Below are 13,589 nucleotides of genomic sequence, written 5' to 3'. Positions count from 1 at the left end.
TGGCTTCCACTGCCAGGGCTGGCCTGAGGCTCAGGCAAGCCACGGTGGCTGCGAGGGCTGAGGCTCAGGCAGCCTTGGCAGCTGGCAGTGGCAGCAGCAGAGGTGTGATAGGGGCATCGCCTTCCCCTGATGGGCTGGGTCACCTACCGCAGAGAGAGGCCAGAGGCAGCAGCAGAGAGGGGGTAATTGGAGTGGTGCCTTCCCCTGATCGGTTGGTTGCCTCCAGCAGAGGGAGGCCAGACTGCGGCTTAGGCCCGCTCCCCATGGACCATCAGTAGGACATACCCTGAGGGCTCCCAGACTGTGTGAGAGGGAAGGCTGGGCTGAGGAACCCCCCCGCCCCCAAGTGCATGAATTTTTGCACACCAGGCCTCTAGTATGTTTAATTTTGTTAAAAAAAATCTGTTTAGCCCTAGCTGACTTGATTCATTGGATAGAGTGTTGGCCCATGGATTGAAGGGTCCCAGGTTTGATTCTGGTCAAGGGCACATATCTCAGTTTCAGGCTGTATCCCCAGCCCTGGTTAGGCCCATGCAGGAGGCAACCAATCGATGTCTGCTCTCTCACATCAATTGTTTCTCTATCTCTGTCTCTCCCCTTCCCTTCTACTTCCTCTAGATAAATTAATAAATAAATACAAGGAAAAATATCCTCAGGTGAGGTTTACAAAATAAATCTGTTTATATCCACATGCACACAAGGTTAGAAGGATATATACAAATAATTGAAAAGTGGGCAATTCTAAGTAATGATATTTGAGCAATATTTTCTTTTCTATGTGCTTAAATCATTTCTAATTTTTCTACAAGCTGTGCATAAATTACTTTTATAAACATAAAACAATAAAATTATTTTAAAAGTTAAAATGAACCACAAATTCTATTTAATCAATTTCTTTATTTTATAGTTGAAGAAAGTAATGTGTAGTGGCTTGGCCAAGGTTGAACAATCCATTCAGGCCACAGATAGACTGATTCCAATTTTCTTGGTTCTCAACCCAGTGATTTTTTCAATTAATACTCACATCCTTTTTAAAAATATCTTTTTGTTGATTTCAGAGAGGAGAGGGAGAGATAGAAGCATCATTGATGAGAGAGAACCATTGATTGGCTGCCTCCTGCACAATCCCCACTGGGGATCAAGCCCGTAACCAGGGCATATGCCCTGACCTGGAATCAAACTGTGCCCTCCTGATTCATAGGTGGATGCTTAACCACTGAACCACGCTGGCTGGCTCACTTATATTCTTATTGTAGTCTGCTATATCCATATCCTAGAGGCTTTTTATTTTTTTCCTGGGAGTTAACCTTACTCTTAGATTGAAAGCTCTATGAAATGTGGAAAGATGCCTGGTTCTGGATTTTGCACAGAATAGCCCAGACGTCCCTGGGAAACGTCACCACCTGGGAAGTCTGTGATAGGAGCTTCCAAGGTACCTGAGGAGCAAGGATAGAAAGGACAAGCAATTTAAAAAGAAAAAAAAAACTGGCCTAATAATAGTTAGCAGATGGGAATCTTAAAGGGTGCTGATTCAAGTTGGAAAATTGATAGACTAGAAATAATGGATTTAATTTGGAGTAACAAAGATCAGTTCAATGGCAGCAGGGAGAAAATTTTTTAAAAGCCAGTTTTAAGAACTACCAGGGAATAGAATAAACCAAAAAGACTGTAGAAACAAAAATATTTCAGCACTGGATCAAATCAGAGATTAACAAATATATTTTAAAAGAGATTTAGAGACACATGAATCATTGGAAACTGTTAAATATAGGGGAAAAAAAGAACTAAGTATGGATGGGTTGAACCACAGGCTAATCACAGCCAGTTTTTATGTATTCCTGAGCTAAATTGATGCCAAATTGTTTCCATAAAAATAATTTTAAAAAATATTAGCATATGGGGTAGTGAACACAATATAGTATACAGATGATGTATTATGTAATTGTACACCAGAAACATATATAATTTTATTAACCAATGTCACCCCAATAAATTCAATAAAAAGTAAAATAAAAAGAATGCTACACTACAGGTGTAGCAAGAGCCTGAAATGTGGAAGTTTAATTGTAACAATCATTTTTATATACAGAGGAAGAAAAATAGATGAAACTTTACAAAAATATATTTGTAGGGGAAAGTGTTCATTTAAAAAAATATATATATATTTTATTGATTCTTTTTTTTACAGAGAGGAAGAGAGAAGGATAGAGAGTTAGAAACATCGATCAGAGACATCTATCAGCTGCCTCCTGCACGCCCCCTACTGGGGATGTGCCCGCAACCCAGGTACATGCCCTTGACCGGAATCAAACCTGGGACCCTTCAGTCCGCAGGCCAACGCTCTATCCACTGAGCCAAACCGGTTAGGGCGAAAGTGTTCATTTTAAGGATCAAAAAATTAGCATAAATAATTTCAAACCCAAAAGAAATATGAAAGACTATAACAATGCACATGTGTATATCTACCAACTAGATTTTAAAATTAAAGATTTAAATTATAAATGTTTGATTTAAAATTACATATTAAAATTTTAAATATAAATTCTAGATTTAATGTATAAATGTAAATTCTAGTTTTAAAAGTATTTTGGCATATTTTTGCCAATAATTAGGAATAGCAAATAATAAACTTCAGACATCTCAAAATATTAATTCTAAGTATTTTATCTCCTAAGAATAAGCACAACTAAAAAAATGTAACAATAAGCCCAGTCCATGTGGCTCAGAGGTTGAGCATCATTGACCCATGAACCAAGAGGTCATGGGTTTGATTTCTGGTAAAAAACATGTCAGGATTGTGGGCTCCATCCTCAGTAGGGGAGTGTGCAGTAGGGGCCAATCAACAATTCACTCTCATCATTGATGTTCCTATCTCTCTGCCCCTCTCCCTTCCTTTCTATGAAAGCAATAAAAAAATGTAATAACAATATTACTAACCAGAGCCACCTCTTCTATTTAATTAGTTTTCCTTTAATGTTTGCTTAGTCCACAATTAATACAAACATTTGGTTACATCTACATTAATGGAGTTTCTCCATTCTGCATTATTTACTCCGGTGCTCTGCAGATTTTAGAATCTGTAAATAAATTATCCATAGTAATGTCAATCTTGAGCTTTGAGACCATTAAGTCCATAAATATCAGGCAGTCTGCCTTGGCTATGGAATGCAACTTTACAATAAGCTTTTTAGAAATTGCAGCATGACTTATCTTTTATGCCTGTGTATGTGAGAAAGATTTCTGCTGTCATTTTGGAAGATAATGCAGCATTGTGAACTTTGATTATAGTGAAAAGTTTCATCACATTATCATTATTTTATTCCAGCTACAGTAAGTGAACTATACATCTTCATTTTTCCCTTCTCTAAGCTAGTTTCCTGGTTGTTGAATTTCCTAACCATCTTTCCTAGTTCAAAGGCTGACAGCCCCTTTCTGAGACAGTCTGGAGCCAACCACCATAATGTGTATTTTTAGTCTGTGTGTATCTTTCATTCTGAGGTGAGTCTCTTGTAGACAGCATATATATGGTCTTTTGATTTTACATTTAAAATTATTATTGATAGGTACATATTTATTGCCATTTTATTCTTTATAACTATACTCCTCTTTTTTTCTGTGTTTTTTTTTCATTTTTTTCCTTCTCTAAGATTATTGAACATTTCTTGTAATATTGATTTGGTGGAAATGAACTCCTTTTAGCTTTTTCTTGTCTAAGAAGCTTTTTATTTATGCTTCAATTTTAAATGATAGCCTTGCTGGGTAACGTAGTCTTGGTTGTAGGTCCTTGCTTTTTATCACCCCAGAGCCACACAAGTCAGTCTCTCCCAGATTCTGCCCAGACCTCCTTGGCAATGCCCAGCCACCAGGAATTGGGAGGGTGGGGCCACTGGGATCCCAGAGAATTGGGCTAGTATATCTACCAAGATGGGCTAGCATATCTACCAGGAAACCAGACTTAACAACCCTTCCCAGAAGCCACACTCAGTCACTGACACCCCCTGAGTCTGCTCAACCTTTACATTCCAGCTCAGGCAAATGACTTCTCAGTAGGGCATGAGCTCTTTAGGGTGGGATGCCAGGGAGTCCAGAGGGTGAGTCTATTGCATTCCCCCAGGCTGATGCCTAAAGAGGGGAGAGCTTCACCCAAGAAAGATGACATCTGCAGTGTGAGAGAGGGATCAGCACAAGGATCCTGGCAGCTGTCCCTTCAGCTCTCTCCCCAGAGCCACAAACCCCAGTCTCTACTCACATGACTCTTGACCACTCTGCCCTCCCTCCACTGAAGCCCAGGGTGAATGAGGGCCTTTTAAGAGGGCCCCTGTGTCTCTAGCAGACTCCTGTCTCTCACTGCAGACAGAATTCCTACTGATTTTCACAGGAAGATATTATGTGGATGCCTCTTCCCAGCTCTGGTGCTCTACTTTGGGGAGCCTAGTGTGGGGTTGAGATCCCACTCTCCTCAGGGGGGAAACCCTTGCAGCTGAGATATCCCTCCAGAATCTTGCCCATCACCTTTTCATATCACTGCCCTTTCTACTAGTCTCAATGTGGCTTCTTTGAAAATCCTTGGTTTTAAGACTCAGTTCAGCTTATTGTCAGTTGATTTATTCAGGTTGCTTTTTCTATATTTTTGTTGTTAATTCCAGTTTGGTCTTGGGAGGAGGCCATCTTGGATCTCTCCCTTATGTATGTGAACTTTTATATGAAAGTTTGGTTCAGATATTCTGAAACTTCATGAACTGAACACTAAATGACTTCTCTTGACTTCAGTATGATTGTTATTCCTTATTTGATTACACATTTCAAAGGAATAATTACATAGAAGTAATTTTAATATAAAATTTCTTAAATTTTTTTGAAAGACAACTTTTCTTGAATTTCTCAAAGGGCAAATTTCTGTCTAAATTTTACTAAATTGATAATTAAAGTGTTAATATACAAATCATCATTGTAATGCATCTCAGAATAGAAATGTAGCATGAGTTAAAGTATAAGATAATATGTAAAGATGATAAAATTTTATTTTTAGCATTAGTTCCAAGTATATTTTAAAAATAATGTATAATTTGGCCTTTCCAAATCTTAGGCCATCTCATCATAGGCAGGTTAGCTGATTATGAGGCTCTGACTTATGAGCCACTGATGACTTCAGAATATTCACTAATTTTACCTCTGACTCTGTGTTCTTTGATGCTATTTTGAAGTTTCTACCTCTCTAGGACTTTCCAGTCTTCTGGATTTAGACTAGTGCATTGATTTTTTCCCCTCAGCCTTTTTCTCTGAGGCTCTCTTATGAAAATCTAATAACTCTACAAGGCTACTATCCCTTTTTACTTTTTAATATATGTTTTTCTTTGTTTTCTTAGGAAAGCAAAGGGAGAGAGAGAAAGATTGAATGGTTGCCTCCTGCATGCACCCTGACCGGGGATCAAACCTGCAACCTGGACATGTGCCCTGACTGGGAATCGAACTGGTTACACTTTGGCTTACTGGACAATGCTCAACCAACTGAGCCACACTAGTCAGGGCTTCTATCCCTTTTTAAAGGTCAAAAATTGAAAAGTGTTTTTCTACCTGTGTGCCATGGCTCACTGATGTGCTGCAAGAATTTTTAAAACATGAAATACCTGACTGTTTAGTAAGGGCCACTGATCTCTTTTCCCTTACACTGTCAAATTAAAAAAAAAAAAAATGACAACAGCCAACACAGTAGCCTTCTGGTATGAATGAATCAAAATTACATCTATTTTTTTGTCAGATTGGCAAAAATATATTTTTGATGTACCACAGTGTTTTAGTAATTAGTTTATGTGTGCCATGAGATGAAAAGGGGTTGAAAATCACTGCTATGGATAAAGAAGGAGAGCCCAGGGAAAGATGAAATGAGGGCTAGAAGGACTGGAAAACAAATGAGAACAAATCTGGAGAATCCACTTATGAAAATGCCGTAGACTTGAGTTAAAATAAGACAATTTAAAGCCTAAGGGAGTGGGTGTAGGAAGGAGATAACAATAAATATTCTGTAGAAGGCAGGAACTAAAGGGCTGAATAGCCATGAACACTGGGCAATTTTAAGTGACTAACTGGAAGGAAGAAGATAAGACAGTTTGATTTACCTGTGGCATCGAGATCATTGTTTTAAAATGGAAAATGCTCATACATAGCTTTACTTTAGTCAGAACTTGATGTGAGCACATCAGAATAATTGATAATGAGTATTCATCAGTTCCAGAAGTTTCTCTACAGGTAAAATCAAATTGAGAATCTGTTTTGGTTAGCTTTCCCAAGTATTTTATATCTTCCCCTGCCTCTTGGGTCTTACCACATACCTACAGATATTGAAGACGTTGAGAGTTAGAAATCACAGGAATAAAATTAGATTTTTTAAAAAAAATATATTTTATTGATTTTTTTACAGAGAGGAAGAGAGAGGGATAGAGAGTTAGAAACATCGATGAGAGATATCGATCAGCTGCCTCCTGCACGCCCCCTACTGGGGATGTGCCCGCAACCCAGGTACATGCCCTTGACCGGAATCGAACCCGGGACCCTTCAGTCCGCAGGCCGATGCTCTATCCACTGAGCCAAACCGGTTAGGGCTAAAATTAGATTTAATTGCCTTTGTCTCTAATTTAAAATCTGTCAACTACCTTGACTTGTGCCTAACTTTTTATTCCTATACATCTGTTTTCCCCAGTGGACATGAAGCTCCTTGAGATTAGTAATTGAATATTGCATGTGTTATTGTTTTTTTCTATCTTTGCATTATACCCAGAGTATTTTCTCAATAAATGATTTCTAAAAGAATAAACTACAATTGAAAAGTAGGTGTGTGTGTGGGGGGGTGGGGGGTATTTTCTAGCCTTGTAGAAACCTGAGAAACACTGGAACATGAAAGTTGGGTTAATCCCTTATTGCCTAAAGAACACATTCTAAACTTGTGTGGCCCTCCAAACCTCACATTGTGTTTTAGCATTCTCCATTCCACCATTCACCCTGCATTCTCAAACACTGACCTATTTGCCATCCCACAATATGCCATGAACTTTCTTGCTTTCATGACATTCCCTCTATTTAGAATATCTTAGAGCCACATTTTTTCTGCCACCTAAATTCTATATACCTTTTAAGCACCCTCATGCACCCAGTCCTTTGTAAAGCCTTCCTTGACACACCACCAAAAAAATTAATTTCTCCATCATGCATGTAACAGTATGTCTATACCAGTTTTTCTACTTATGGTGTAAATAAGTTAGTTGTTTAATATAGGTTTCACTTGGTGAGTGAAGGCTACTAGTCAGTCTGTGTTTTACTCATAATTTTAATCTCATGTGCATATTTTAAAATATATTTTTATTGATTTCAGAGAGGAAGGGAGAGGGAGAGAGAGAGAGAAACATCAATGATGAGAGAGTACCATTGATCAGCTGCCTCCTGCATGCCCCCCACTGGGGATCGAGCCCGCAACCCAGGCATGTGCCCTTGACTGGAATCAAACCCGGGATCCTCCAGTCCACAGTCCAATGCTCTACCCACTGAGCAAAACCAGCTAGGGCTCATGTGCATATTTTTTATAGTAGAAATATCAGCCAGGGACATCAGGTCTACTTCTGTCTCATTTTCCTCCAGTGCCACCATCTCTAGCATTTACTTTAGAAAACAGAGTAGAGAATGGCTGTGTGAGAAAGGGAACAGGCAGATGCATATTTCTAATTATTCCCTTGATTGCTGTGATTTTGCAGGGCAATGCAACACAGCTCTCCAGTCATTATTTATTATCTTCAACAAGAGAACTATACTCTTATCGAATGTCCTGTAATGACATGCAGCCTGAAGAGGCAATCCATTACGTTTCAAGATCAGTTCAGTTTAAATATTGAGCTTTATAGAATGGCACAAAGGAACTTGACCTCATGTACCAGTGAAAATGGTGACAAGCCTGAATTGACTTTGAAAGCATTATCTAGTTTCAAAGACATGGATCTTCATGTTTTAAATGTAGTATTATTTTAGTTATTTTTGTTAATACTTGCCCTTGATTATGTTAGTTTCTATTTGTATATATTTATATAAAGAAGTGAATATTATACATTTTATACTGAGAAACATAAATAACAAACATTGGAGAATATTTATGGTGTCATTAAGCAAATGCTTTCCTATTTGTACTGCTCATGTAGAAAAACAAATTAATATAAGAAAGTTGTTTGTAATCTTAGTTTGATTAGGCAGATTTGGGACTGTTTTGTTAACACTTTGATATTTCAGTGAGTTCTTCCCTATTGTAATGACATTTTATAATATTCCACTGGATCTTTATACTTCTCATTGCCCGAGATGTGGGCTTACTCACGGGAACACTGATGAAAAATAAATGAATCATAATGATGGGGCTTCAGACATGTTGGCGTCAAAAGGTTAATCAAGCAGTTTATAGGAACTATACCCATCACAATCACAAGACGATGGATGATTTACTTCCTGCTCCTAGGGCCCAAATTTTTATTGATTTTTTTCCAAGCATCGGTTTTATTTGTATGTTAAAGATGTAAAGCTTTGCTGTTTGTTGCTTTTAGGAGAAAGGTCTGGGAACACTAATAACTTGTCTATGGAAGTAGAAACCAGAAAGATGATTTATCTGTGGAAGAGATTAGCATATTAACAACACTTGATTTCCTTAATTACTGGAATTATTTTTGTGTGGTAAACTATTGAACAACAACAACAACAACAAAAAAGCATACAAAAATCTGGGCTCAATACCATATCTGAATAGTTCTCATCTCTGACCACTGGACTTTATGTACTTCCCTTCCCTTAACAGCACTATATTTTCTCATTTGCTCCAGGTCATATAGGATAAAACAAGATTTTGTAATACTATTTCCAATGAACACATCAGAGTTTTAGAATTAGATTTTCCGTTGTCATGCACCTTGCTACACCCAAAGGGAACTCCCCTGGGTTACAAATGGGACAGTGTGATTAGACAATTTCCAATGGAACCTTCATTTACAGTTCATGGAGGTGTGCAAACTCAAAATTCATAAAGATTGTAATGGGTGGCTGAACCTGGAAGGGTAATTCCATGATGAAATATACCAGTTCAAATGAATTTATATCACCTTCATCGTCCCTCTCATCATCTAAGACACATAATCCTGAAATTACTACCTTAGATTGGTAGGGTTGTTTAATTATTAGTTAAACCTTTGTTTTATTTTAAAAATGAAGAATCAAGACCCAAAGGAGTAAGTTTACTTTTTACCATCAGAAGCTGTGTGAGAGATAGAGGAATAGATTTCAGTTCCTCTGTTACTTCACAATCTCCTGTTTGGAGGGTATAACCTAGATTCTATCTATCTGACCCCTTTCTTCTTCACATTTTAAACATGTAGGGATAGAAAGACAATATATGGACTTTAGGGGCATAGACTCTATCCAGAATGTGTGGGTTTAAAAATTGGCCCTTGGAAAACTACTTAACATCTATAATATCCATTTTAATGTGTAAAATAGAGTGCATACTAATATTCTCCAGAGAAACAGAAATAATACAGTATGTATACAAACATGAGTTGGAGGTATGTGGGTTTGATTCCAGACCACCATAATAAAGACACTATCATGATAAGGTAAGTCACACAAATCTTATGTTTTTTTAGTACATATAAAGTTATGTTCACACAGTACTGTAGTCTATTAAGTAGGCAATGGCATTATATCCAAAAAAATTAATGTACTTACCTTAGTGTAGCCTGTAACCACCTTCATTAATCATCTTAGCTAGATCTTCTGGATTACTTGCTGCAGCCTCTACATCAACACTTCTGCTTTGCCTTACACTGTTATGTCATATAGAGACATCTTCTTCTCTTATACCTTATGTACCAACCTCTGCTAGTTTCAAACTTTTATTCTACAGTTTTCTCCCCTCTCTCAGGCTTCATAGAATTAAAGAGAGTTAGGACCTTTCTCTGGATTAGATTTTGGTTTAAGGAAATGTTGTAGCTGGTTGAATTGTCTAGCCAGACCACTAAAACTTTCTCCATATCAGCAATAAGGCTGTTTTGCTTTCTCATCATTTGTGTGTTTATTGGAGTAGCACTTTAAATTTCCTTCAAAACTTTTGTATTCACAACTTGGCTAACTATTAGGCTAAAATCTAGGCCTCTTGAGCCAATCTTGGCTATCTATATGCCTTTGTCACTAAGCTTGATTATTTGTAGATTTTCATTTAAAGTAGGAGACATGTTACTCTTCCTTTCATCTGAACAATTTAAGGCCATTGTAAGGTTATAACTGGACTAATTTCAATATCATTGCACCTGAGGAGAGAAAGAGAGAGGGGGATAGCTGGTTGGTTGAGCACTCAGAACACGTATATTAATTGATTACATTTGCTATCTTATGTTGTCATGGTACATGGTGCCCCCAAACAATTACAGTACTAACATTAAAGATCCCTGCTTGTGGGTCACCATAACAAATATCATCATGATGAAAATTTTGAAATATTGCACAATTACGAAAATGTGACACAGACGCAAAATGAGCAAATGGGAAAATGATGCCAATGGACTTGCTTGGTGTCCATAATAGGAATTCAAAAATTTGATGCTGTGTTGCCACAAACATTTAATTTGCAAAAACAAACAAAACAAAAAAGAACAACCCACGATATTTGTGTAGTGCAACAAAGTGAAGCACACAAAAAACAAGGTATGCCTGTTTATTATCTTGATTTCTATCTCAATTTCTATCCCTAGAACCAGATTTATTATTAAAAATCAGCTCACGTGAATATGGAGTCTGAGTAGTCCCATAATCTACTGTCTCAGGAAGGCCAGTGGTTAACTTTGACAGCTTGACATCCCAAGAACCAATGGTGTAGATTTTAATCTGTGTCTAAAGACCTGAGAACCAGGAGCAGCAAGGGAAGAAGATACATGTGTCAGCTCAACCAATCACAGGGAGAGTGAACTCAAACTTCTCCACCTTTTTGTTCTACTCAGGTCCTCAGTACACACATACACTTGGGAAAACCATATGCTTCATTCAGTTCACCAATTCAAATGCCAGTCTCTTCCAAAATATCTTTACAAACACACCCAAAAATGATGTTTATAAGTAGATGTCTGGACATCCTGTGGCCCAGCCAAGTTGAAACAGGATTAATCATCACTAAGACACTAAAGATTTTAAGCACCTCATAGTATTTTCATTAATACTAATAGATTAATATGTGTAAAACATTTAAAATTGAGCCAAACCTATAACAAAGTAAATACAATAGAAATATTGCCTATTGAGATTAGGAATACATTATGCCAGGTTAAGGGATATTTTAGTTAGGGAGTTCTGGATCTTCATCTAGCTCACCTGGAGCATTGCCTACTTTAAATTCTTTTTTCATAAACCTGTTTCTCTTTTGAGTTTTCCCTTCATATAAGAACTTCCCAGGGTAACTTTCTTTAAGATGCTGCAGGAAACATGCTTTGTTACCTAAGGCCCATTTAGGTAGAAATGTATTCCATGCCTGATTCTTTTGAGATTCTAAATATCAGGTGTGTATTGATTATTTTAACATTTCAACACATTTCTAGAGATTTAGTCCAAAGGCAAAATAGTGAAGACATTCCTTTTCCTCTATGATGTTACAATTAGGAAAACTGCAAACTCCCTTATTACTGGTAGATGGCAGCCCTGTGCTGCTAATAAGAAGGAATAAGGACTAAGTTACAGTCAACCATTTCCTTGAGTCTGGACATTGATCAATGTGCAGATTACTATAACAAAAAGCCAACATATAGTACTTTTTCAATAGTTCAACAAAATTTTATTGTTGAAATAGATAATAAGAATAGCCTGAAGTAGTGTCCAATTTTCACACACACACACACACATCCTCAAATGATAGGGATTTAAAAAGACCTGAGTTTATGTCCTGTGTTTTCATCTAGTACCTGCAGGTCTTTCAGAGAAGTCATTTGGAGCTTAACATTTATATAATCTGTAAAATGGAAATAAGAATAGGAACGTTTTTCACAAGCTTGTTTATAATATCAACTTGGTGACTACTGGAAAGTATTATCCTTAAGCTTTTTCATCACGGGTTCTTACTAGTATTTTGAAGAGAATTGATTCTTACAGAGTAGAAATGTATTCCCAAAGAGAATACAGAAGTGAAATCTCAAATCTTTCTGTGTGGTTTGAAAATGAATCTTTTTTTACTCCACAGAGTAATTAGACTTGTGTAAATATAAAAGTAAAGGTTTATTTTTAAAAAAAGTAAAGGTTTAATTTACTTACCATTATGTAAATTTCTGTTTTTATTTACTAATATATAAAATTCTGAATTCTGTCTTATGCATGATAGGAATTCAAAAATTAGATGTTTTTATCATTAATATTAATATGCAAGGGTTAAAAACTTTATAAGGCTGACAGTGCTTCATCCTTACAATACACTTTTGAAATTGTATCAGACCTTCAATTCACATTTGAGAAAAATAGTCTCAGAAATGATAAAGAGGTTGCCTAAGGTCACATAACTTGTAAGTGGAAGAGCCAGAATTCAAACTCAGGTCTTACCATCTCTGCAGATGAATTGTGGGCTAAGGGAAACTCATTAATGTCCTCTGACCTTGTAATGAATGTGCCATTTGGATAGATTGCTTTTCCTGGTCAATATAACATTGTGCTGCATGTAAAAATTTAGGTAAATAAGACTCTCTATAGCCACATCGTTAATATTCAAGGATGCTGAAAAAAAAGTTTCTCTGTTGACTGATATCTGAAACCATAACACAAAATGTAGTGAGTATGCTCCCTTGCTAGGAGATGACCATGCTATTCTTTTGAGCTTTACCACTAATATTCTTCGAGTCTCTGTTAGCAGAGAGTATAAATGGGGGATTTTTGGAAGAGTGGCTCAAAAGCCTAGAAAGTTCTTTGGCTCTTGTACTTCTCTCTCAAGCAAACAGGATGGCTTATAGAGATCAGGGTTGCTTATCTGAAAGAGAGATTTAAAACACCTTGCTGAGGTGGAGAAATTCAGTGGAATTCAGTTGAATTCCTTTGAAGAATTTCACATATGCTAGAGGCACACAAGAACCCACAATGTAGGGTGTATCTGAATACACTGCCTGGTGTGTTTATTGCCTCAGGAGTTTTGAAGGTGAAAGTCTGCTGGAGTAGTTTGAACAAACCATATAGGGCATTATGTACTAAAGTAAATATCTGATGGACTTCAAGGAAGATGGAAAGCTATAGATTTTGTTTGTTTTATTAGAGAAAGATGACATGATTTTGCTTCAGATCACTGTGGGCACTGCATGGAGATGAAGCCATTGCATGGAATAAAACCGGGATATCTTCAAGCGATTATTGCAGTGAAGGATGTGATTTGATCTAGGGTGGAAGCAACTCAAGTTTACTTTTTCCCCCTCTTCCCATTGTTTAACATTCTCTTAGGAATTAGGTGAAGATAATCATATATTTTGGATAAAAGTTGTGTCTATTAGAATAGAGTACTAATAATCAGCAGATTTAACAGAGGATGGGTGAGATGCTTTCGATTTGAGGGA

The sequence above is a fragment of the Plecotus auritus genome (assembly GCF_963455305.1).
Source record: "Plecotus auritus genome assembly, chromosome: 9".
Classification (NCBI taxonomy): Eukaryota; Metazoa; Chordata; class Mammalia; order Chiroptera; family Vespertilionidae; genus Plecotus; species Plecotus auritus.
Note: the sequence above shows the minus strand (reverse complement) of the source record.